The sequence below is a fragment of the Lissotriton vulgaris genome, chromosome 10, assembly GCF_964263255.1.
Source record: "Lissotriton vulgaris chromosome 10, aLisVul1.2, whole genome shotgun sequence".
NCBI classification, from domain to species: Eukaryota; Metazoa; Chordata; class Amphibia; order Caudata; family Salamandridae; genus Lissotriton; species Lissotriton vulgaris.
Window position 1 is genome coordinate 1,146,747,702 of NC_141698.1, and position 24,719 is coordinate 1,146,772,420.

A 24,719-nucleotide genomic window follows, 5' to 3' on the forward strand; every position below is an offset into this window, starting at 1 on the left:
GTTGAGAGTGTTGAGGCCCAATGTTATCCAAGGGGGATAGAGGGCCTCTGGTTGGTGGCTTCTCACCAGCAGGTTACTGGGTTGTGGGAGTAAAGCTCCTGGACTTAAACTCACAGCAAATTGGGGTTCAAGTCAGCACAAAAGGTGCGCCCTCAGCGGCACTGGGGCAGCCAGGTGCCGAATGCTGTTTTGGCATTGGGCGCCCTGTAGCTTTCAATAGGGAGTCTCTAATTTGCAAAAACACTGGAGGCTCGCAGACAAAGGTCTTCTGCGTGTGACCACCACTTGGAGAGGTAAGTTGGGATACGGAGGGTTGTTTAGGCACTATCGTTTGGGCCACCCAAGGCCGTGGGGCATCCGGTGCAGGGGTGCTTTCAGGGTTGGATCTCCTTACCAGCTCCTGGTCACGATTGGGGGGGCCTTCCGGTTTGAGGCTGCAGGCGTCGGCTAGAGACTTGAGGCAGGACAGAGTTCACCAGATCTCAGGTCAGGATCAGAGAGAGACCTCCTCATGGTGTTGGGCCACTCAAACTTGGGCTGTCGGCATCTGGTGCCGAGTGGTGCAGACCCACGTATCCTTGCGGAACTGGAGTCTGTTGATGAACAAACCCGGTGTTCACGACAGAGTCTTTGGGATGGAAGGTAGGTCCTCCGGGATTTTGGAGGTTGCTGGCTGCAGGACACACCGCTGGAGCAAGTTTGAGGTGGGGACAAGCCGGTATGGCTGGGGTCAAGTCAGTGGGTATCCTCCTCTTGTTAGTTTCGGCAAGGCTGTTCGGTCCGTCCTCTTCATTTCATCTTCTCTTTTCTTGTCTGAGGAAGGAAGGTTCAGGGGTGCCCCTAAATACTAAATTTAGGGATGTAATATGTAAGTAAAGTTTGGGACCAATGGGTCCCTTCCCTGGGGTGGGTACACCCCTATTATGCCACCCTCCAGTGGCAGGCCATATGCCTCACCCTGGTTAGCTGTTTTTTCCTGCCAGTTCTCCCGCCGAAAGTGGACATCAGAACCGATGGGGGCCAGTTGCTAAAAGCAGCAAATGGTCTGGGGAAGCTCACAAAGGCGGACTCTACCCATCCAAGGGGAGATGGCTTGGCATCTCGTCCCAGGAAGTGCATTGTTTCAGGCCCTCCAGAGCAACAGGCTCCCGACCCAGGGGTCCAGAAACATGCCTGGTGGTGGCAGCTGAAAGCAGCCATTAAGCCTGGACACTAGGGGAAGGTCGTTTTTCAGGGGGCATCTCTAAGATGCCTTCTATGTGCATTTTTCATTCATTCCAACACCGGTAACAGTGTGGGTTTAATGTGCTGAAATGTTTGATACTAACCTTCTCAGTTTTCAGTGTAGCCATTATGGTGCTGTGGAGTTCATAATGATAAACTCCCAGCACTATATAGACTCAATGGCAGCACTGCAATGTCTAAGAATGGACTTAGACACTGTAAGGATGCAGGGCTCATGCATCTGTACCAGTACCCTCACAACTGGTATAGTGCACCCAGCTAGAGGAGTGACTGATCTATGCCAGGGCAGTGGGTTGCAGGCATCGCACACAGGGATGTGTTCCATGTTGACTCTTCACTTTGTTCTGCACCAAAACACACAGCCTGAAAAGGCAGTGTATGAGTGTAAAGGTACACGACCCATCAGGGTGGCATACTATGTGCTGCAGCCCTTAGAGTGCTTCCCTGGTCACAGTACCCTGGGTACCTGTGGGACCATTTACCAGGGGCTGACGTGTGGCCAGAAAGTGCCAATTGGGTGGAAATGGTACGGTTTTGGGGAAAGAACACAGGCCCTGAGAACCTGATTGGCGGGGACCCAATCTCCATCAATTAAAAGTGCATAAGTAGTGTGGCAAAAAGTGGGAGGGTTACTGCAACAGAATCCCAGCTTCTCACAACCAGTGGAGGTCGGATCTGGCATGAATAGTGCAGGCCACTGCAATGAAATATCAGTGGCCATGGAGGAGATGGCAGCCCCACCTGTAGGTGGCAGCACCCTGGTATAGGGTTGGAATTGACCTCTTGGGCCAGGAGGAGTGAATGCCGGAAAGATGGCCCCATAGCTCTGCAATGTCCAATCGGCCTGAACAGAGTGGTGGTGCCCGGCGACATGTTAGTGGTTGTTGTGCGGGCGCTGCATAGAGGCTGCTGCAAAGAGTCACTGTATGCCGAGAAGGAAGGTCTCACCAGGGGCATAGAGCATGGCAAGGCAGACTTGAGACTCTATGGTACAGCAAGGGTGGGAGAGCAGCGCCCCTAGACCAGGTCAAGGTATCCTCCAGGGAATGAGGATGGGGCTCATCGGTCTGAAAGGGATGAGACATCATGTAAGGTAACAGAGGCTGTGACGTATCCCCAGTGTGGGACGAGCTATGGGGAGATCGACTATCCTATGCAGTTGCGAGTCTTTACACTACTTTATGCATCAACTTAAGCAATCATCCCCTCTCTTCTTTTCTGCAGGGAACTTCAGCCATTGACAGCTGTCCATCTGGGTAAAGACCTTGTTTATCAAGATGCAAGGGAGAAGTTGGAAAGGTGTCCCAGAGTGCCCCGTGGAATGGAACATCTATTTATGGCCACATTTCAGACTTTGCATTAGACATAGACACCATAACTCTGCGAGGTGACATGTAATGAAGTGATAACAAAAAAAAATGGTCACTCAAAGAAAGTCAGTGGCTCATAGATTGCTTAAGGCTGACCTTTGCTCCATGCATCAAGAGCACAAATCTCTCCAGTTCTCAATGATTCTCAGATCTTTAGTACATCTCAGGAGAGCTGAACCTTACAATAATAAACACATTGGCCCATTGAAGTGCGATATAGTCATGTGCTAGAGCAGACTCATTGCACCGCAATACATAAAATCCCATAATTCTGTCTCTGTTTGATGGGTGCTGTTTGTGGAGGTGATGGTGATTGCCTCTGGCTAGCGCCTAACCACAGGTGGTGCACAAAGGAGCTCCTCCACCAATCACTCTAATATAAACACTTGCTCCTTTCCTCCAAACGAGACCATGCACTCAGCAGATAAGAAATTCAGGCTTTTTTTGTCACAATCAAGAAACGTGTTTTGGCACTTGTTGCCTTCATCAATCTTGCTCAGTTCTTAAAATTGTTATGTTGAATGCACTTTTTAAGCTCAACCCCTGCTGTAAACATGATAAAAAATACTCATAGTTCGTAGTAACAAACCAGACTACAGTGACATTTTGATAAAATACACTTTTCTTTTATTTGCAGCCTTGAGAAAGCCCTGGCGCCACTCCCCACACAGGGCGAAACACGTGTCGGCTGTTTGTGTTCAATTTTGAATCAATAAAGGATTTGTTTGGAAAAACTTTAATGAAAATGGAATTATTTTTTTACGTTTGAACTGCACTTTGCACCCAAGGAAAAGGGATCTAGCCTCAAATTAACACATCTTCAGAAAAGGAACACATACTCATACTTACCTCAAAACTTTGCAATTTTAAAGCTCATTGGGTCCAGAGCTTTGAGTATGATTCCCTTGCCCCTAAAAAATTGTGAAAACAGATATAGGCCTGGGATCCTTGGACTTATTGTTTATATTGAAAAGTAGTAAAAAAACATTTCCATCATAATACACCTAATTCACCATAAAATATCTATGGTTTCACTGCAAGTATTTAAATGTTTTTTTAAACATTACTCAAGCTGCAATCAACATGGATGGTTCCAAATGAAAAATATATTGCACTGGTGTATTTTAAACTGTCCTTATCTGTCCTCCTTAATCCCTGCTCGGCAGATGTCTACAAAGAGTGCTGCTGCAGTATTCACAGGCACCATGATCCAGAACGGGCTTCTCTCAGGAGACTTGCAGAGCACGCTACGAGTGATGTCACTGACCATGTCATGAATGTAGTAATATGTGAGGTCATAAGTACTACATTGCAGGGGTGTAAGTTATAGTTAGCTCAGGTAACTATAAATGCAGATTTTCACTGATTTTGTACAAGTGAAATCTGACCCTAAATATTTTATTTTTTCAGTGAATTACAAAGGTTTTTAAAATTCTACTTGCTAACTATAACGTATATAATATCCCTGTAACCTTTACTTTTCCAGTGAATTTCTATGTTTTTTTTTTCAAATAGTCAGGTTAGCAGAGTGGTGGAGAAAGTGGTCTGGGCCTCCGACCAGCTCTCAGGAATCCTGCTGTGTAGGACTTACGGGAGGTACCAGGAGGGCTCTTTGGCCCCCAAGGTTCATCGGGTGTAAAGTGGACTTCAAGCCCCAACATGTAGTGCACAATAAGCTGCATTTGCAGAGTGGTGGAGAAAGTGGAATGGCCTCCGAAGACCTCTTAGCAATTCTGCTGTGTTGCACTTACTGGAGATACAGGAGGGGCTGTTTGGCTCCCAAAGATTTCCTTAGAAGCCAACTCCTCCTCCTGTTGCTTCCAGTGGGTCCCACACAGCAGAATTGCTGAGATCTAGTAGAAGGCCACGCTGCCTTTCTCCACCACTCTGCAAACACACCTCCTGTCGCACTATGGCTGAGGGATGACGTCCTCTTGGCTCTTGGTGGTCCTTGGGGGGCCAACTAGCCCTCCTGTTACCTCCAGTTAGACCCACCCAGCTGGATTGCATGGAGGTTGTCAGAGGCCATGCCTCCTTCCTCCACTGTTCTGCAAACGTGCCTCCTGGTACACTCCTGGTTGGGGGAAGAAGCCCACTTTAGTCCTGAGGCCCTCAGGGGGCAAGGGGATCTATTCTCCCTACCAGCAATGCATAGAGAGGCATATTTACAAAGAGGTGGAAAAGGGGGCCATGGCCTCTGACCAATCCCACTGTGTGGGGCTTACTGGAGGAAACAGGAGGCCTTGTTGGCCTCTATATACCCTCAGCAGCAAAGGAGACTACAGCCCCCAACCAGCAGTGTGCCAGAAGGCTCATTTGCAGAATATTGGGAAAGGGGGCGGGCCTCCGACGAGTTGCCAGCTTTTGTTTTTCCCTTGTCTTGTAATACAAAAAGGGAGGGGGCCACGGGATTCCCCTGCCTGGCCTATTTTGACCCCTGAGAGCCCATCCCCCGGGACCTCCTTTTTTTTATATAAAGGAAGGGGGGCCATGTGGACCTCCTTCCCTGAGCCATTTTTGGCCCCGGGTCCCCATTGCCTGGGGCCTGCCATTTCCTTTAAAAAAGAAGAAAATGTTTTGGTTAAAGGGAGAGGGGCCAAGCAGTCCCTATCCCAGGCCCTTTCAGCCCTGGGGACCCCATCCCCTTTGGCCCTGCCTGTAGTGTGGGTGCCATGGTCCAACTCAGGGCACCTACTTTCAAATCATTGGGGACCCTGGGGGAGCCAGAACACCCACTTAGTCCGTGCCAGCTTCCCGCCTTTTGCAGGACCCAGCATTGCTTTGAGACCCAATGAGCTGCTAACATGCAGCTCACTGGACACCAAAGCAATGTCTGTTTCCCTGCGCATGCTCTACTTTCAGCAAGCAAGAGAATTTTGCATTCTTGCTTGGTTAAAAGCAGAACTGATTTGCTAGAGCTCCTGCTGAGCTATAGCAAACTGTACTGTTCCGAGGTTGGGAACCCAGGGACATTGCTGATGCTGGACTGGGTTGGTGGTGGTCCCCAGGGGCAGGAGTCTGCAACAACCCCCCTTCATTGTTGTGTTTTTGTGCCCAAGGTAGGTTAAGGTCCCTTGGACTGTAGGGTGTGCCAGAGTGCCTCCACCACATTTTTTTAAAGAATGTATGTGCCCCAGGGAGGTGGCAGTTCATGCGGCTGTGGTGGGACCACACACTCCCTGCGTCATTTGTGATTGAAGTCCTGAGGAGATGGAAGTCCCTGGGGCAGCTGGTGGGCCCATAATAGCAGCAGACGTTAGCTTTGTATTAGTTTTGAAAAGTTTGTGAAATTTCATCAAATGGCGCCAAAGTTAGTGGCAAACAAATATACGCTTTTCTTATGGAAACTAGGTCCTAACTACACCTACCTAGCAGTATATGCACAATAACGTTTACCCTCAGACGAAGGTGCACTCCCAAACAGATTCCAATTATTTATTCTAGAATGCAGCAAAGCCAGCAACATGCAGATAGTTCCTATTTTCGGAGGCCTAATGCATTTCAGACTTCCCCAGTCTTTGCTCACAGGCCAACTGCATGACAATTCAGGTGAATATTGCAGGCACCTGCTCACCAAGTTCCACCCTGAAGTGGACCTCTTGAGTATCACAACAAGTGGATGTCGGTATAAGTAGTCCTGAGTGACTTTATATTTTGTCACATTATGAACAACAGGTGCAGGAGATTTCCAGAAAACCCAGTAATGTTTCTTTGAATTTGCCCACTGGAGGGTGATGAACTGTGTTTTAATTTCATGTTTGGCTTCAGCCGACCCACTTGGGATAAAATGAAATGTGCGGGACTACTTATACTGACATGCTCTTGTTGCCTCTGCCTCCTTCAAATTGCCTGTATACACACATTATAGATAATCTGCTGTCAGTCACCATGAGCCGTGACACTCATAGGACACACTGAGCCTGTTTGCGCCCTCGTGCACCTTCAAATTGGTGCGCAGGATGCAAACAGGAACAGTGCCCTCTATTACTGATATTTCACCTCTCCCAGGGCAGGAACAATCTACCTCTTGCCCTGGGGGCAGGGATTTGTGATATACCGGGTAATAGGAACAGCCTGTCGCCTCTCACAGTGGAAGCGGCACCTGCCTGAACTTCTAAGGGGCGAGAGATGCCCAACTTCAGAAGTAATTTTGGAATTAAGGGGCTCATTTAGATCTTGCTAGGTGGTTCCAATATTTTTGTACCCGATACCCCAATACCCCTAGCCCCCATGAAGAGCTTCACCCAAACTCACCATATCTCAATGCTATCTGTGACAGGGAATGCCATTTGCCACATGTTTATTCATTATCTTTTCATCTTCACATGCCCAGAATAAGGGCCTGATTTTGAGTTTAGCCGGCAGGTCACTCGGTCACAAACAAGTTAGATATCCACCCAACCACTGGAGTAACAAAACCTCTGGGCTCAATCAGGTGCTCTCCGGCCAGGGTGCTGTGCGGAGGGGGCCCCTTGAGTTTGGCTAACCCGCACCACGGGGGCTGCGGGGGCCTGTGTTACACCGCTGCACCCACCTTATTACATGTGACATAAGGAATATCAAGGATAAAGTACCTCCTGCTGTCCACTATACGGATATTGCAGGTCACCTTGGAGTTACATCATCATACAGAGGAACCGGGCTGAAGGCTGAGTTCCTTTAGAAAGTCATGGAACTCTGAGGTGACTTGCAATATCCTTATAGTGTACAGAAGGGAGTAATGTATCCCATATAATACTTGATCACACCATCACTTTTCCCACAAACCACTTAAAATCTTTGTGCACAGCTATTTCACATGATAGAATGTGCATGTTTGCAATCACGAAGTTTAAAAATGAAACCTCTGGTCCAAAACTAAACACATCAAAACCTGTTAGAATTTTTTGCAAGCAGACGATAAAAACAGTTCAATGCAAGCCAGTTTAAAAAAAAGCATAAACGCTGCTGTAGCTAAAAATGTAGCTCAAAATGTGTTGGCGCGGGTAGATTCTACCTTTTCTCTAACTATCCAAAGAGTACAAAACATAAACATCTTCTCTCTCCTCGTCATTGTGAACTAGATAATTAAGGTGTAGGAATAGCACTGATTTGCCAATCAACTAGGCTGTGGCAGCAGGCAGTGTCACATCAGAACTCGACTGTAATAATTTAATGCTAGTTGTTACTTCTTTACTTTATAATCAGGAACTGAGGGCACCACAAGTTGCTGAGTATTAAGAAATTAGAGACTGATGTTTATATAGGGAATATAGAATTGCATGAATTATTAAGAGGTAATAGACTGTTGTTTATACAAGCATTACAGAATTTAAGAGGTAAGAGACTGTTGTTTATACAAGCATTACAGAATCTGACGTATTCTAAAGAAAGACAGACTGGGGCTGATACAGGTATTGCAGAATCCTATGCATTAAAAAGGAATTAGAGACTGGAGTTTATACAGGGATTACACAGTGGCATGTATTGTAAATGAATTAGAGACTGGCGTTATACAAGGATTACAGAGTGAAATGTATTATAAGGGTTTGTTTCTTTCATACTATTTCTTCTGGACGGGGTTCTTCCATGTGCTGTAATGTCAGTCTCCACTAGGGGCCAGTATTGCACTGAGAAATGTAAAACACTTGGCGGATAATTACTCTAGTTGAAACGGTTGGTACAAATGTGTGTAATGTGCTCAGGTGTTTTCTGAGTGCATTTTACATATTTAGGGCCTCATTGACTAGCCCAATGTGCCACAGGTGCATCGCTGTTTTTTATGCACCAGTGGCGCAATCGGCTTGCCTATATTCATAACGACACGTGAAGTCACCCTACGTGACTATTCATGGTCCTGTAAATATGGGCCCCTTTCACGTATTACTCTGTTTGAAAGTGGCCTTCCATGAGCATCCTATGGGTGTGGCTGGGAGTGTTCCCATGCAACATCCATGGAACCCGGCACATTGCTTGATTTACAATGATTTGTAAAGCTGGGAATACGTCAGAATCCTACGCCTCTCCAAGGGAAGTGTAGGAAGGGTGCAACGAGGAAAAATATTTTTATTTCTCTTGGTTTCTAGTGAGTTGCACAAAGAAGGATTTGTTACACCTTTTAGGAAGCCACGCCTCTTTCTCCACCACTCTGCAAATGCACCTTCTGTCGCAGTACTAGCTGGTAGATGAAGTCCTCTTGGCTCTGGATGGCTCCTGGGAGCCAACTAGCCCTCCTGTTACCTCTAGTAAGACCCACACAGCTGGATGTCAGAGTGGTTGTCAGAGGCTATGCCTCCTTCCTCCCCTAATCCGTAAAGACACCTCCTGGCACACTCCTGGTTGGGGAGGAAGTCCACTTTGGTCCTGAGGCCCTCAGGAGGAAATTGGACCTCACCCCTCATCAGCAATGCACTGAGAGGCATGTTTACAGATTGGTAGAGAAAGGGCATGTGGCCTCCGACCAAATCTCAGCAATCCCACTGTGTAGGGTTTACTGGAGGTAACTGCAGGCCTTATTGGCCCCTACGGACCCTCAGCAGCGAAGAGTACTTCATCCACCAACCAGCAGTGTGCCAGAACGCTCATTTGCAGAGTAGTGAAGAAAGGAGGCCCGTTCTCTGGCGAGTTTCCAGCTTTTTTTCCCCTGTGTATTTTTTTGGGAAGGGTGCCTGTGTTGTAAATAAAACAGCGATAATGTTAAGCATTCGCTGAAGACATGTTATTATGTCTTCGTTATAGTTTTCTCGCTCATACTTGATAATGCGGCCGAACTCCATCTTGTTCTCTGGCGGCCATTTTAGATGTTACACTCTGCCATGTGCTCACCACAAGGCGAGTTCTACTTCACTGACCGTCACCCCTAGAGTTTGCCCAGCAACAGGCTATAAATAGTTCTGGCTAATCTAGCGCATGCCCAGTATGATTAACATCTGTTTCTTCTCAGAGCGACTGGAATGTGCATTCAAGGGGTCCCATGAACCGTTAACTCCACCCATGTATCGATCATGTTAAAGAAATGACCAAATAAGGACACAAATTGCACTTTTAAGCTATAACCGCCAACTTATGAGCCCCTTCTTTGTGTATAAAAGGGGACCACATGTCTGGGTTCTTTGTGCTACCTTGTACAATGCTGTAGGGTGTTGTGTGGGTTGTAGTACCGCCTTTAAAGTTTTATTAAACTATGTGTTTGTATTTCAGGTTTCCGTGCCAATTTCTTATGTAGTCTGAGGACTTTGCGTACAGAAGGGCGAACCCTTTCCGCATTCGCAGGCCTTGCTGTGGCCTGAATTCATCAATTGGCGCCCGTCACGTGGGGCTCATCGACGACTCGGATGCTCGAAGGACTGGTTGTGACGAAGGATTGGAACCTTGCCAGGGACGTGATCACTGCCAGCGGCGCCTTTAGTCCAGGCATCCCGAGGTATTCTTCCTTCCCTTCCGATCTGACCATCTGGGTGGCGCCGGTCATCGACTGAGATCTCTTCTGTCGGTTTGCCGCATAGTGGCCGTTTGGGCGAATTTGGAACTTGGCAGTTGGAATCTGGACGCTCTTGATTGGTAAGAATTGTTGTACGGTCCTTGCTCCGAGCTTTTGATAGTCTTGTTTGGCAAGGCGGTTTTATACGCTTGCTCCGACTACTTTGATTGTTTGATTGTTAATGACTAGTCATATTATTAGTCCTGTGTAAGTAATATATGAGTTGCAACCCATATAGGCGGGCAATGTGGGGATATTTCTCCTGATCTATGAATTTGAGCGGCGCAATGTTTTAAGTGCCATTTAATTATAATATTGCATATTTTGCATTATTCTTTGACATGCCTGTTTTTCGCACACTTCGTAAGTGGTGCTGCTGTTTTGGAAAGGACCGGTTGGTACTTGAGGAATCACAGCCGGCTCCCCCAGAGGGGACGCCGAATAGGGATATCTATGTGAAGTTTGGTCTTTCCCCCATAATGTACAGCACGTTGTGGAGGAAATATACCAAAAAGGATCCTGAGTTGCGATGGCCTATGTATGGTTCGTTTGATTTGAGAAAAATTGAGTATGTGGAGCAATGTATGTGTAAGCGACGAGTGAGACAAGATATGTTTGAATGTATACGAATGTGGGTGAAAGAGGTAAGAGAGCGAGAGAAACGTGAGCAAGCATTGATTGAGAAAGAGCAGCGAAAGAGTGAGCGTGAGAAGGCACGTGAAGTGAAACAGCGTGAAGCGAAGGAATTGGAAGAGAAACAGGAGAAAGAACGTCCTGTCCTTAATAAACCGGATGATGATTTTTCGTTATTAGATCGCTCACCACCACTGTACGCCGCTCCGTCTGCCCCGAGTGGAGGAGATCAAGATCTTACACCGTCCAGTCAGAAAGTGGATACGCGGTCTATGTTGACGACTGATCGTATGGCTGAGCTTCGTAAGATTGTCTATCGGGTTAATAAGGATTCTGTTACTCTCACTGACTTGTTGGCAGAATTAGAGTCATGGGAAGATAGGGAGAAGTTATATTTTACTGGTTATCTTTCTGATGAAGTAGTATCAGCTTTCCGGAAATATTCCGATGTTCTCGAACCAGATGATGTGATAACTGATGCAAAAGAATTGCGTAAAGGTCTTTTTCCTTCTTCTCAGTTCCCTGCTGCGGTTCGACGGTTATTTGCGTTACGGGACGACACGTTTCGGCTACGGGACGAAGCATGAAAACGGAAGGCCAGCGTGGACCAATCGAATCCGAGTGGCGGCGTCAAGCAGTCACCCATCTTTTATTCAGATAAGATTCATGCAGTGCATGTTAAACCAATGAGGGAGGCGGCGCCTTTGTATGTTCCTCCTAAAGGAGCGGGTACTAGTCCAGATATAGGGTCAGCGGATACTCAAGGGTATTTTATCTATAATCGGGTTTATACTCCTTGGAATAGGGCTGATGTTATGGCATTGAAGGTAGCACTACCTGATCCCCGAAAGAATCCAGCAGCCTTTTATGAGGAAGTTGAGGGGACTTTGAATTCTTGCACTATGACTCTGGCTGATATTGACTTGTTTTTTGGGCTTATACTACCCCCAGATATGTGGAGGTCAATCCGAAAGGTTGATGACCTCCAGGCATTTAAAGTTCGATGGAAAGACCTTGAGGATGAGGACAGGGAGAGGAAACCAGCACAGAAACCGCCTCCGGCTATTCTAGATCTTCCTGCTGCTATTTTAGATAAATTGAAAACGCTCATTCCCCCTAAAAAGATTGATTGGACTATGTTAGCATCGTGTAAGCAGAAAATAGATGAGTCCGTTTCAGATTTCTTCACGCAATTTGAAGAAACTTTTCATGATTTTAGTGGTCAATCTCTTACGGACGACACAGGTCGACATCTTTTCGTTGATAAATATGTTTCGAATTTATTACCAAGTATAGCAGCTCGACTTAAAGCGAGTGAAAGTTCTTGGACGACTTCGACACCAGCATCCCTCCTGACGATGGCTCAATATTACGAGCATCAGGAATTAGAAGCGAAGGGAACTGAGGACAAGAAGTCTAAAGATTTAAAAACGAAGGTTATGTTAGCAGAAGTATATGGTCCACTTCGTAGGGGTAACGATCGGGGTGGCAGACATTTTTCTAACCCTCCTTCGGGCCGTACCGATCTGGCCAGAGATCAATGCGCCTATTGTAGGCAGAAAGGACATTGGGCGACTGAGTGTCCGGTGTTACGTGCACAACGCCAGGAGCGGGGACAGGGGTCTATAAGGGGTCAAGGACATTTTTCAGCCCTAGAAATAACACAAATGATCGAGCTAGATTTGATTCCAATGTGCGACCCAGAGATGGGTCCAATGTTTTTGATCGACGGAATCAATATCAAATGTATGACTATGCACCTTCCGAACAGCATGATTCACAGTATGCATAGGATTGCGTAGGATGGGGTGAGGGACCAGTTGAAGTGCCAGTAGATCAGAGGGGTCCTTATGTTACAGCACATGTTTTGGGCTCTACTGATTGGTTCCTGGTTGATACAGGAGCTACTCGTAGCGCTTGTCTAAACAATTGGTTCCGAGGGCTCCCCTGTCTGGCTCGACAATTACGTCTATAGGGTTCGATGGAACGCCTTCTGTTAGCCCTCTATCACAACCTATTGCACTTTCTGAAGATCACTTTACTGCACCATGTCCATTCCTACTCTTCCCGAAAACTCCTGATAATATTGTAGGACTAGATATGCTCAAATATTTTCGGCCCACGATACAGTGCTCCCCTGAGGGAGTGCCTGTCATCTTGAATGATAATTATCCACCAATGGAGAGAGTGTACATGCTTACCATGAAGGCTGCACTGGCCTCTTTGCCTGAATCTTTGTGGGCTATGTCCGATACCGATGTGGGACAGATGATTATCCCTCCGGTGCACATTAGTGTGAAGGAAGGAGCTGTGCTGCCACGCCTGCCTCAGTATCGGATTTCACAGGAGGGGGAGGAGGCTCTCACACAGATAGTGCAGGATTTGATTAAAGTAGGGGTGGTTGAAGAAGTCCCATACAATGTGTGTAATAGTCCCATTCTACCGATTTTAAAGAAAGACACTGACACTAGGATTTATTGATTCATTATCGATTTGAGGGAGATTAATAAGATTGTGATACCTCAATACCCAGTGGTTTCTGACATTACGACACTCCTTAATTTGGTCCCGCCAACTGCAACAACGTTCTCTGTTATAGACTTGAAGAACGCTTTCTTTTCGATCCCTATTCATCCTGACAGCCGATACCTTTTTGGTTTCACGTTGAATAATAGATCGTATAGATTTTGTAGAGTTCCTCAAGGCTATACTGAGAGCCCTAGCATTTACAGTCAGGCTTTGAAAAGACAATTGGATTCCTTTGTTTTGCCCGACGGTGTGGCGCTTTTACAATATGTCGATGACATCTTGGTGGCCGCCGACACCCCTGAGCTATCTGAACAATGCACTCTGTCCTTACTTACCTTTTTGGCATCACACAACCACAAAGTTTCAAAGAAGAAATTACAGTATTGTAGACCAAAGGTAACCTACCTAGGTCACCTTTTGTCTAAGGATGGGCGTGCACTTACATCAGATCGTATTCAAGCCATTTTAGACACACCAGTACCATCCACGCAGAAAGAAGTTTGAGCCTTTTTGGGTCTTATCTCTTTTTGTAGACAGTGGATATTAGGGTTTTCACACATAGTTAAACCACTGTTAGCTCTTCTGACAAAGGATACCCCAGTTCCCCTTCCATGGACGGATGAATGTGAGAATGCTTTTCACCAATTACGCCAAGCCCTTTGTTCAGCACCTGTGCTAGGTACCCCTGACTACACAAAGCCCTTTACATTGTATGTGCATGAGAGAGATGGATGCGCGTTATCAGTGTTAGTGCTGATGCACGGCGACAAGCAGCACCCTTGTGCATACTTCTCGGCACTACTTGATCCTGTTGCCGGAGCATTGCCTGGGTGTTTTCGCTCAGTTGCGGCGACAGCTGTGTCAATACGCCAGAGTGAAGGGATAGTCTTATCTCATAAGCTGTTGGTGTTGGTCCCCCATGCTGTTGATGCCCCTTTGAATCAGACAAAGACGCAGCATTTAACGAGTGCTCGTCTAACAGGATATGAGCTGACACTACTGGCTCCTCACATAACTTTGAAGAGATGTGTAACACTAAATCCAGCCACGTTGTTGCCCTTCCCAGCAACTCAGCCTGAGGCGCAAGAGACGCATGACTGTGTCTCTGTGACCGAAGAACAGACAAAGGGTCGTATTGATTTACAAGATACTCCTTTCCCAGATGTGGATGGAGAGTTGTGGGTGGATGGGTCCTGTCTAAAGTTACCAGATGGAACTACGTCCGCAGCATACGCAATCACTACACTACACACGATAGTGGAGACAGCACGCATACCACAGAAATCAGCGCAGGCAGCGGAACTGATAGCGTTGACACGAACTTGTGAACTTAGCGCAGGGTTATGTGTGAATGTTTACACAGACAGCCGCTATGCTTTTGGAGTAGCGCACGATTTTGGCCTGCTCTGGAAGGAAAGGGGCTTTTTGACATCACCTAGAACACAGATAATGTATGGAGAACTAGTGCAAAATTTTTTAACTGCACTGACGCTCACTAAAAGAATAGCTATAGTGAAATGCAGTGCACACAAGAAGGTGACAGATGAAGTGGGACAAGGGAATGCCTTTGTAGACCGAGTTGCACGTGAAACTGCGATGCAGCCTGGCTCCACTTCGATGTATGTTGTGAAGTCGCAAGCTGATTGGTGGATTGATGCTAGGGAGAAGGTATTAGAAATGCAAAAGACTGCTACTGAAAAGGAACGAGATCAATGGTCCAAAGATGGAGAGTTGGATGATGAGGGTTGTTGGAGGAATAAGCAGATGGATAAATGGAAGTTACCCACAGCCTTTGTACAACCCATGGTTCAGATGGCACATGGGCTAGCACATGTTGGAGCTTCAGCGATTGTGAAATTGCTTACACAAGTTTGGGAGCATCCAGAGATTGCTAGCACAGCTAAGAGAGTGGTGCAGACCTGCATGATTCGCCTTAAATATAATCCAGGAAAAGGGAGACGAACTCCAGCAGGAGGATTTGCAACACCTACTGCACCCTTTGAAGTATTGCAAATTGATTATATTCAGCTGTAACGCTGTAATAATCTCAAGTATGTCCTGGTTGTGGTTTGTGCATTCAGTAAATGGATTGAAGCATATCCTACTAAGGACAACACTGCAATGACTACTGCTAAGGTGCTTCTGAAGGAATTATTCCCTCGATTTGGTGTTTGTAGATTGTTATGGAGTGATAACAGGCCCCATTTTGTGGCGGACGTTATTAAATATGTCCTAAAGGGATTAGGCATCGTGCAGAAGTTCCACGCAGTGTTCCACCCTCAATCACCAGGGTTGGTGGAAAGATACAATGGCACACTCAAATTAAAGCTTGCGAAAATATAGGCTTCTACCTCTCTGACTTGGCCAGATGCTTTGCCTTTGGCGTTGTTGTCTATCAGATCGGTACCACACTCTCGGACGAGCCTAACGCCCTATGAGATAGTTTTCGGGCGCCCCATGAATATATGGGGGGTGCCCAAACCGAGTTCAGTGTATGATGTACCTTGTGTGTTAATGAATGACTATTTGGCACAATTAATTGATAGCTTGGTTTCTATTCACCAACAGGTTCGAGAAGCACTCCCTGACCGGTCCACAGGAGAAGGCCACGCTATCCGACCCGGCGATTTTGTCCTTATAAGGTCCTTCGAGAGGTCGAAAAGTCTGGAACCAAGATGGTGTGGCCCTGAACAGGTTCTTCTGGTCACGAGGACAGCAGTACGAGTGACGAATCGCAGGAACTGGATACATTCCATGCACTGCCGGAAAGTGCAATCCGATCTGGTGGAACCTGCTGTACTGACTGACCATCGAGATATCTTGACTACGGAGAGAGTCCGTGGTGTGGTACCTGACGATACTGAGGAGTTCTTCCCGGACCAAACAACGACTGCATCAAGAAGATACAATCTGCGCCCAAGGAAAGAAGCTGCAAGTGTCTGAGAAGTTGTCAGAACGGTCCCTAGGTTTGTGAAACGGAGAGCCAATGAGGCAAGGGGGGGGGATCAGCCATGCATTAAAGTAGTGGCACCCGTCTTGGACAGATGGTGAAGAAAACAACGGCTACCTACGGGGTAAGAGTTCTAACAACACTTTAGTTTCAGGAAGATACTGTGTACTTTTTTTGTTCGAGATGGATAGGAAAAAGACTTTTGGTTCTGTAGGGTTCATATTCGTTATAGCAGTCATTGCTACAGTCATGTGGTTTGTTGAGGAGAGAGCTCCTGCCCATGAACTGTATGCTGTTACTACTCCAGACCCTGATGAGCACTTTTTTTATACACTCCCTTATCAAGAGTTGAAACACCGACAGTCATATTTGAACAACACTTTTATTCAGATGCTCCATCACACCCATGTTGCTACAAATGCTACAGACTGTTGGATATGTGAGATGATGCCAGCACATCAAAAGAAAGGGCGAACGCCGTTCATACCACTTCCTTTTTCGCATAACGGCTCTTGTAAAGCATGGTATACTTTGCTTTTTGCTACAAGGAAGCCTACAGTGGGACGATTGATTTTCAAACTGAATAAAGAATGCCATCAAGAGAAAGATGGCTATTCTCAAGCCAATGGAACTGTATGGGAGTGGGAAGAATATTGACCGGACAATGAGTCAACCCCTTATATTTTCAAGAACACTAGAGACACTGTTGGACAAAAAAAAATTGTAATTTCGGTGGCCCAGGCACAAGCTGATTTATGTGTACAAAGTGTAGGCCACATTCCTGTAGGTGTTAGTGACTGCACCGCTGTACTGAATATTGACGGTCTAAATAATAGTACTTTTCTTGCTTCACATAACACTTATTTTGTATGTGGGAATAAGGGTTATTACCGATTACCAGCTGGATGGTCTGGAGTATGTTATGTATCGTTTTTATTGCCACCTGTATTTTTGGCACCTGCATCATATCACAAAGACTTGAAGTTGTTAAATTAACTGTAAATAGATTTAAACAAACTTTTACTGTAGATGATGTGGACCAGACAGACACCAGTCTGCAGCAGTATATAGATTTCAACCTAGGATTGTTTTTCTTTGTGGGAGCTGCTCTGAATAGCCGAAAGATCCGACGATTAACCAGAGTGGTGGAAGCTGTTACTAATCAAACTGCTGCAGCTCTTAGGAATCTTACTGAAGAGCTACAAATTACTAGGATTGTTGCGTTGCAGAACAGAATGGTCCTCGACGTCATGTTAGCAGATAGGGGTGGAGCTTGTAGAATTATCGGAAGTAGCTGCTGTGTCTTTATACCAGACCATACTCCCTCTGTGTATAAAGCTATTAACAAATTACACAAAATTACAGCTGATATACATCAACAAAATGGGTCTTGGACTTTCTCTGGGTGGTTCTGGACGTTAATTTCTACATGGGGTTGGAAGATCCTTACTGGACTATGTATAATTGTTGCCATATTATTCACCTGTTGTGTATGTATTCAACCTCTAATAAAAGAGAGAGGGACCCCAAAACCAAAGGGATAGGGTTCCACAATTGACACAAGTCAAAAAGTAATTCCCTTTGGGCGAATTAACCTAATACATACTTACACACATAAAAAATATAAAAAGAACTGACCAATACCAAACATATAACAGGAAGCAATGAAAATAGGTGAAAAATTCAGTACACATGAAAACACTATGGTGAAAAGTGAAAACTTAATAAAATCAACATTCCATTAAAAAAGGAGCTACAGGGAGACAGGACTAAACTCAAACAAAAACAGTAATTTTGAATTTTCCTTAGTTTGTAATCCCAGATTTACTCCTTTAGCATCGACGCGTTTCGGCGGTTTAATCAATCTAAAGCCGCCTTCATCAGGACAATGTGTACAAATGTTTCCCAATACTTCTGAAAATTAAATAAGATCAGTCTTAGTCATAAACTATAAACACAACGGATCAAATTTAACAACAGGTTAAGACAATATTCTTAAAAAACATAATGTGTATATCCTACTCAATTTAATAACACACATAGACATTGCTTCCAAAGTACAACACATATAACATGTATCACATACATATAAGGCTAACCAATGTATAGCCAAGGACCTATGAAAAACATTTCATCACATCACATAGGTAAGTTCCTCATGTTTTGCAGTAAGTAGGAAGTCGGTTTAGATCAGGAAGATAATTCGCTGGACGATTATTTCTATCTAACGACAAGGAGGCAGCATACCCCTTATGAGATAGTGACAGACCCTCTGCTTACCTGAGGTAGGTGACATATCATTACTCTCCGCATTACCACCTCGGTGTTAGAACTGATATCCTTTGACCATGAAGCGATGCCTGATTATATGTTCCTGGTCTTTAGCTAAGTGAAAAAAGAAAGGCTCTTTATATTACTGCAAAACATGAGGAATTTACCTATGTGATGTGATGAAATGTTTTTCATAGGTCCTTGGCTATAAATTGGTTACAAACTAAGGAAATTTCAAAATTACTGTTTTTGTTTGAGTTTAGTCCTGTCTCCCTGTAGCTCCTTTTTTAATGGAATGTTGATTTTATTAAGTATTGTTCCGTCTTGTATGTGTTTCCCAATTTTTAACAAATGTAATGTATGCTAATAAATTGTTTTTATACTTGATTTTCACCATAGTGTTTTCACGTGTACTGAATTTTTCACATATTTTCATTGCTTCCTGTTATATGTTTGGTATTGGTCAGTTCTTTTTATATTTTTTATGTGTGTAAGTACTTATGTATTAGGTTAATTCGCCCAAAGGGAATTACTTTTTGACTTGTGTATGTATTCAATGCAGCCCTATGATATGTTCGTTATGTGTTTCACTTTGTGTACCCAATAAACAAGCTGTTGCGGATGCCGCCCATAAGAAAACAATAACTAAAGAGATAGCGGACATGATGAGCATCGATATAAACGATGAGTACTTAGATTATCCTAGAAAACAAAATGTCTTCAGCAAATTCCTTAAACAAAAAAAAAGCGCGATGAAAGATCACTTTGCCTCTCAAATCAATAAGGCCAAAAACTCATCCAAAACCCTCTTTAGCATTGTTAAAGATTTTATTAACCCTCCGGCCAGGGCTCCTCAGAACACCGCGAGTCAGGCTCTTTGCGAGGGACTCTCAGACTACTTTCTCGAAAAGATTAACAAACTCTGTGTCTCCTTCCCCACAGGGCTTGCCACCTTGCCTTTCCCCACTAGTCCCCCAGAGTCACCGTCCTTTCTTTCATTTAACAAACTTAACCAGGATGATGGTATCAGACTACTCATCCACTGCAAATCCGGCGCCCCCTCCGATCCTGTCCCCGCAAAAATCATGGGAGAACTGGCGCCTTCACTCGCCTGTCCCTTCCTCTCCATCTGGAATGCCTCCCTCCACCATGGCTTCTTCCCTACCACCTGGAAGGAGGCCTTGGTGATCCCCATTCTAAAAAAAGCGGACGCTGATCCCACTGTTTTTGCTAACTATCGTCCCATTTCCCTTCTCCCTAAACCCGCCAAAGTCCTGGAAAAAGCCATGCAGCTGCAACTCACGGAATACCTAGAAAATCATTCTCTGCTGCATGGATCACAATCCGGATTCAGAGCCGGATTCAGCACTGAGACGGCCCTGCTGGAAGTATCCGAAACAATCCGAGAATGCGTGGACAGGGGCGAGGAGGCCATGTTGGTCCTCCTCGACCTGTCCGCAGCTTTCGATACGGTCTCTCACCCTATCCTCCTTGACCGACTTAAGCAGATAGGCATTGGTGGCACTGCCTTCAGTTGGATCGAGTCCTTCCTCTCGTCTAGAAGTCAGAGGGTACTCTTGCGTCCCTTCAAGTCAGAGAAAAAACCTCTGGCATGCGGGGTGCCGCAAGGCTCCGCCCTCAGCCCCCTGTTCTTCAACGTCTATCTTGCCCCCTTGGCCGACGTTGTGGAGTCCTACGGAGTCAGGGTGGTCTCTTACGCTGACGACACACAGCTGGTGTTCTCCTTCAGGGACCACTCGGACTCCGCATTCGCCAACTTTCGCCAATGCCTCAATAACATCAGTATCTGGATGACCGCGAATCACCTCAGACTGAATGCAGACAAAACGGAGGTACTGTTTTTTAATCAGAGAACCTCCATCCCCTCCTCTTGGTGGTGGCCCACGGCGCTTGATCCCGCACCGTCCCCCGTTCACTCGGCTCGGAATCTTGGTTTCCAGTTTGACGACTCCCTGTCATGCAAAACACAGGTCAATAAAGTCACCTCTGCCTGCTTCCTGAAGTTGCGCATGATCAGAAAAATTCTCCCCTATCTTCCCCTGGATTCCCGCCGTACAGTCACCCAAGCCCTCATCACGTCCCACTTGGACTATGCCAATAGTCTCTATGCTGGTGCCCCCCAGTACTTGGTAGGTCGGCTGCAGATTGTCCAGAATGCTGCAGCCAGATTGATCGGTAACATTCCGTACCGCCAATCTGTTTCTGCTTATCGGAGGGAACTCCACTGGCTTCCAGTGGCTAGCCGCATTCAGTTTAACGTCCTCACCCTCACCTATCGAGCCGTCAACGACTGCGGACCTAACTATCTGAAAAAACGGGTTTCGATATCCCGCTCTACCAGATCCCTGAGATCTAATGACCTCCGCCTCCTGATCTCGCCCCGTTTTAGATTATCTAGAACTGGTGGCAGAGGGTTCAGTGTCATTTCTGCCAAATTGTGGAACTCTCTACCAATTGAGCTGAGATTCTGTCCCTCTGAATCCATCTTCCGAGCCAAACTCAAAACCGGGCTCTTCTCCGGACTTTAGTAACTTCACTGCTTCTCATGCTTACTCCCCACTTTCCCTTGGTGACTCAGGATTTTAGCGCCGGGACACCCCTTCGGGGGTAGCTGCGCGCTCTATAAACTACATAAAATAAAATAAATAAATGCTGAAAGGGTCGTCTGTTGTAAATAAAACAGCGATAATGTTAAGCATTCGCTGAAGACATGTTATTATGTCTTCGTTATAGTTTTCTCGCTCATACTTGATAATGTGGCCGCACTCTGTCTTTTTCTCTGGCGGCCATTTTAGATGTTACACCCCGCCATGTGCTCACCACAAGGCGAGTCCTACTTCACTGACCGTCACCCCTAAAGTTTGCCCAGCAACAGGCTATAAATAGTTCTGGCTAATCTAGCGCATGCCCAGTATGTGTAACATCTGTTTCTTCTTAGAGCTGACTGGAATGTGCATTCAAGGGGTCCTATGAACCGTTAACTCCACCCATGTATCGATCATGTTAAAGAAATGACCAAATAAGGACACAAATTGTACTTTTAAGCTGTAACCGCCCACTTATGAGCCCCTTCTTTGTGTATAAAAGGGGACCACATGTCTTGGATTTTTGTACTACCTTGTACAATGCTGTAGGTTGTTGTGTGGGTTGTAGCACCACCTTTAAAGGTTTATTAAACTATGTGTTTGTATTTCCAGTTTCCGTGCCAATTTGTTATATAGTCTGAGGACTTTGCGTACAGAAGGGCAAACCCTTTCCACATTTGCAGGCCTTGCTGTGGCCTGAATTCATCATCTGTGTGGCCCCTCCTTATCTAGGCACTTTTGGGCCTCAGGGACCCCATTCCCTGAGGCCAGACCCTTTTTTTAATTAAAAAAAGAGGGGGCCATGGGGCCGCCCCTCCTGGTCCTATTTCGGTCCTGGAGACCCCATCCCACAGGACCTGCCTTTCTTTAAAAAAAAAAAAACGGGGAACATGTGGCCCTCCTTTCCTGGGCCATTGCCTGGGGCCCAGCCTTTCTTTTAAAAAATAAAACTCCCAGGCCATGTTCTTCTTGTTGGACCCCATCCCCTGGGGATTGGCCTGTTGTGTGGGTGCTATGGTCCCACCAAGGACACCTACATTTAATTCATTGGGGACCATGGGGGTGCCTGAAGACCCCGATGGCCCCTGACAGTTCCCTACCTATTGCGGGAGCCAGAATTGCTTTGAGACCCAGAGAGCAGCTCCCGGGACCCCAAAAGAATGTTCTTTACTCTGCTTGCTTCACAGCGGGCAGGGAAACAGACACATGCTCTTCTTTTAGCAAGCAAGGTCATTTTGTGCTTTCGAATTTGTTGAAGTAAAGCCAAAGGGGATGATGGATGGAGTGATGAACAATGCAAGCACTCACCCCTAGCCAAGTAATCTGGGTTTAATCCATCATCATTCTTTAGCTCACTCCACCACCACAGTTCAGACATGGTCATATGCAAATCAGTCCGACCCTGTTCCTCATGGGAAACGTCCAGCCCTAACTGCCAAGCCATGTCTTCCCTGGACCAGAAACAAGCATGCTGGGACCGGTAGCCGTCATCAGCCAGGCTAGCTTGAAACCAGTGGCAAAGTGAGCAAGTCTGGGCATACCCAGCCAATTTAGGGCAAACAAAGCAAAACCAAAGGGGATGATGGACGGAGTATTGAACAATGCAAGCACTCACCCCCAGTCAACTGATCTGTGTTTAATCCATCATCATCCTTTAGCTAACTCCACCACCCCAATTCAGACATGGCCGTATGCAAATCAACCTGACCCTGTGCCTCATGGGAAAAGTCCAGCTCGAACTGCCAAGCCATGTCTTCCCTGGACCAGAAACAAGCATCCTGGGACCGGTTTCTGGCTAATCAGCCATCATCAGCCAGGCTAACTTGAATCCAGGGGCAAAATGAGCAATGGACCCACATCTGGGCATACCCTGCCGACTTAGGGTGAACAAAGCAAAACCAAAGGGGAAAGCAGAACTGAATTTGCTGTGGCATGGTGGGAGCTATGCTCCAACCAAGCCATAGCAAACTGCAATGTCTTCAGGGAGGGCACCCCCAGACATGTTTAGAGCCGGCCCATTAGGTGGCGGTCCCAAGGGATGGGGGTCTGCACCGAACCCCCTTCCTTGTTGTGTTTTTGTACACCTGATAGGTGGTGACCCCTGTGACTGTGGGGTGGGCATAGGGCCTCCCCCTAATTTTTTAGGTCAAGCCTAGAGTCAGTGCACAAGCACTGCTCTAGGGAAGATCTCTGGTAGTTCATTACGTGAGGGAAGCTCCGCCCACTACCCCGTTCATATTTTTAGTTGGCTTGTGTCTCTGCCGTTTGTGAATGCTGCCTTCGGATTTGTTTATTAGCTTGTTCGTCCCTCCGTATTACCCCCATGTACTCATTTGTAGCCTCCCATGGCTACTGGCCCTTTACTTCGAGTGTTACACCGTCCATGTTATTTACACTGTGAGCACTATTTTCTGTATTGAGGTTTCCTACTCCCCCTCCCTCTCCTTGTCCATGCCATCTCACCCCCTCCCCCACCCGCACTCCAGTTGTCAGTGCCTTTTCGCACCCTTCTCCCCCACCCACACTTCCATTGACCGTGCCTTCCGACCTCCCTCCCATTGTCCGTGATGTAATGCAATAGGTGTTGCGTAAATGTGAGTCCCATTACATTGCAAATGCTTGTTCGATTTGACACTGATTGTTAACTCTATCACACCTCATTATCTAGTCTTTGATCTTTCTCTGTCTGCCCTACTCATTCTTTGCAGTGTTGTCTGTTTTCCATTTTTATTGCATATCTTACTCTCCTTGTGGTTGTTGTCCGTCTTTTCTGTCCATAGGATTTCCTCTGCTTCTCCCTGTTCAGCTCCTCATATTCAGCTCAGCTTCTGGCAGGAAGTGGTGTTAGATCGATATACTCTTGCGCCTTCTCTTCCCTTGGATAGATCCCTTCATAGCATACACAGGCAGAAGGCCAAGGCTTCCATGATGGAGGGCCGTGCCTAACCGGGGAACAGCAGATCCAGAGCCTGGAGGATGGCAGGAATTTAGCATGACTGGTAGCCTGCTCAACACCCAGCACGAATGGGTGCGCTTTGAGGCTGAGGAATGCTGTTAGGAGACAGAACGGGCCGAGTTGCAAGAAAGCTTGGGGGAAGGGTGGTTGCCTCGAAAGTTGCCCTGTAAACTACAATTATGGGTAAGATAGGTTGGGAGCCCCATGCGAGGTAAGGTGTTCGACCTGTCAACCCTAGGGTGGTCTTTCCCTATTTGTTTCACCCTTGCCCCATTTTTTCCCACCTTCTTTTTGTTGGCCTTAGGTCTCCGGGCACCTTCCCATTGCTAAACATTGCTATGGTGCAGGTGCTCTCACTTACCAATATGGCTGCCACAGGCCCCTGCTACTGCCAACTGGACTTGATAGTAACACTCTAGTTGCCAGGAGCTGGCTGGAACCCTTAAACATTGTTGCCATACCAGCCTGCCTTCCCTGCCCATAGCTAGAGTGAGGAAGCTCCTGGCACCTTCCGGAATAGGGGAGTGGTCACCAACTGCCATCTCAGAGAGTGGTCACCTGACCTGGGACTATAAAAGAAAAAGGAGGGAAACTTTCCAGTCAGTTGGGGCATCACTGACCTGGGGGACCCTACGCAGGAGACTTAGGCGGTAGGGCCTAGTCGGAAACCTATACCACTGGGGGTGACAGCGTTTAGGCG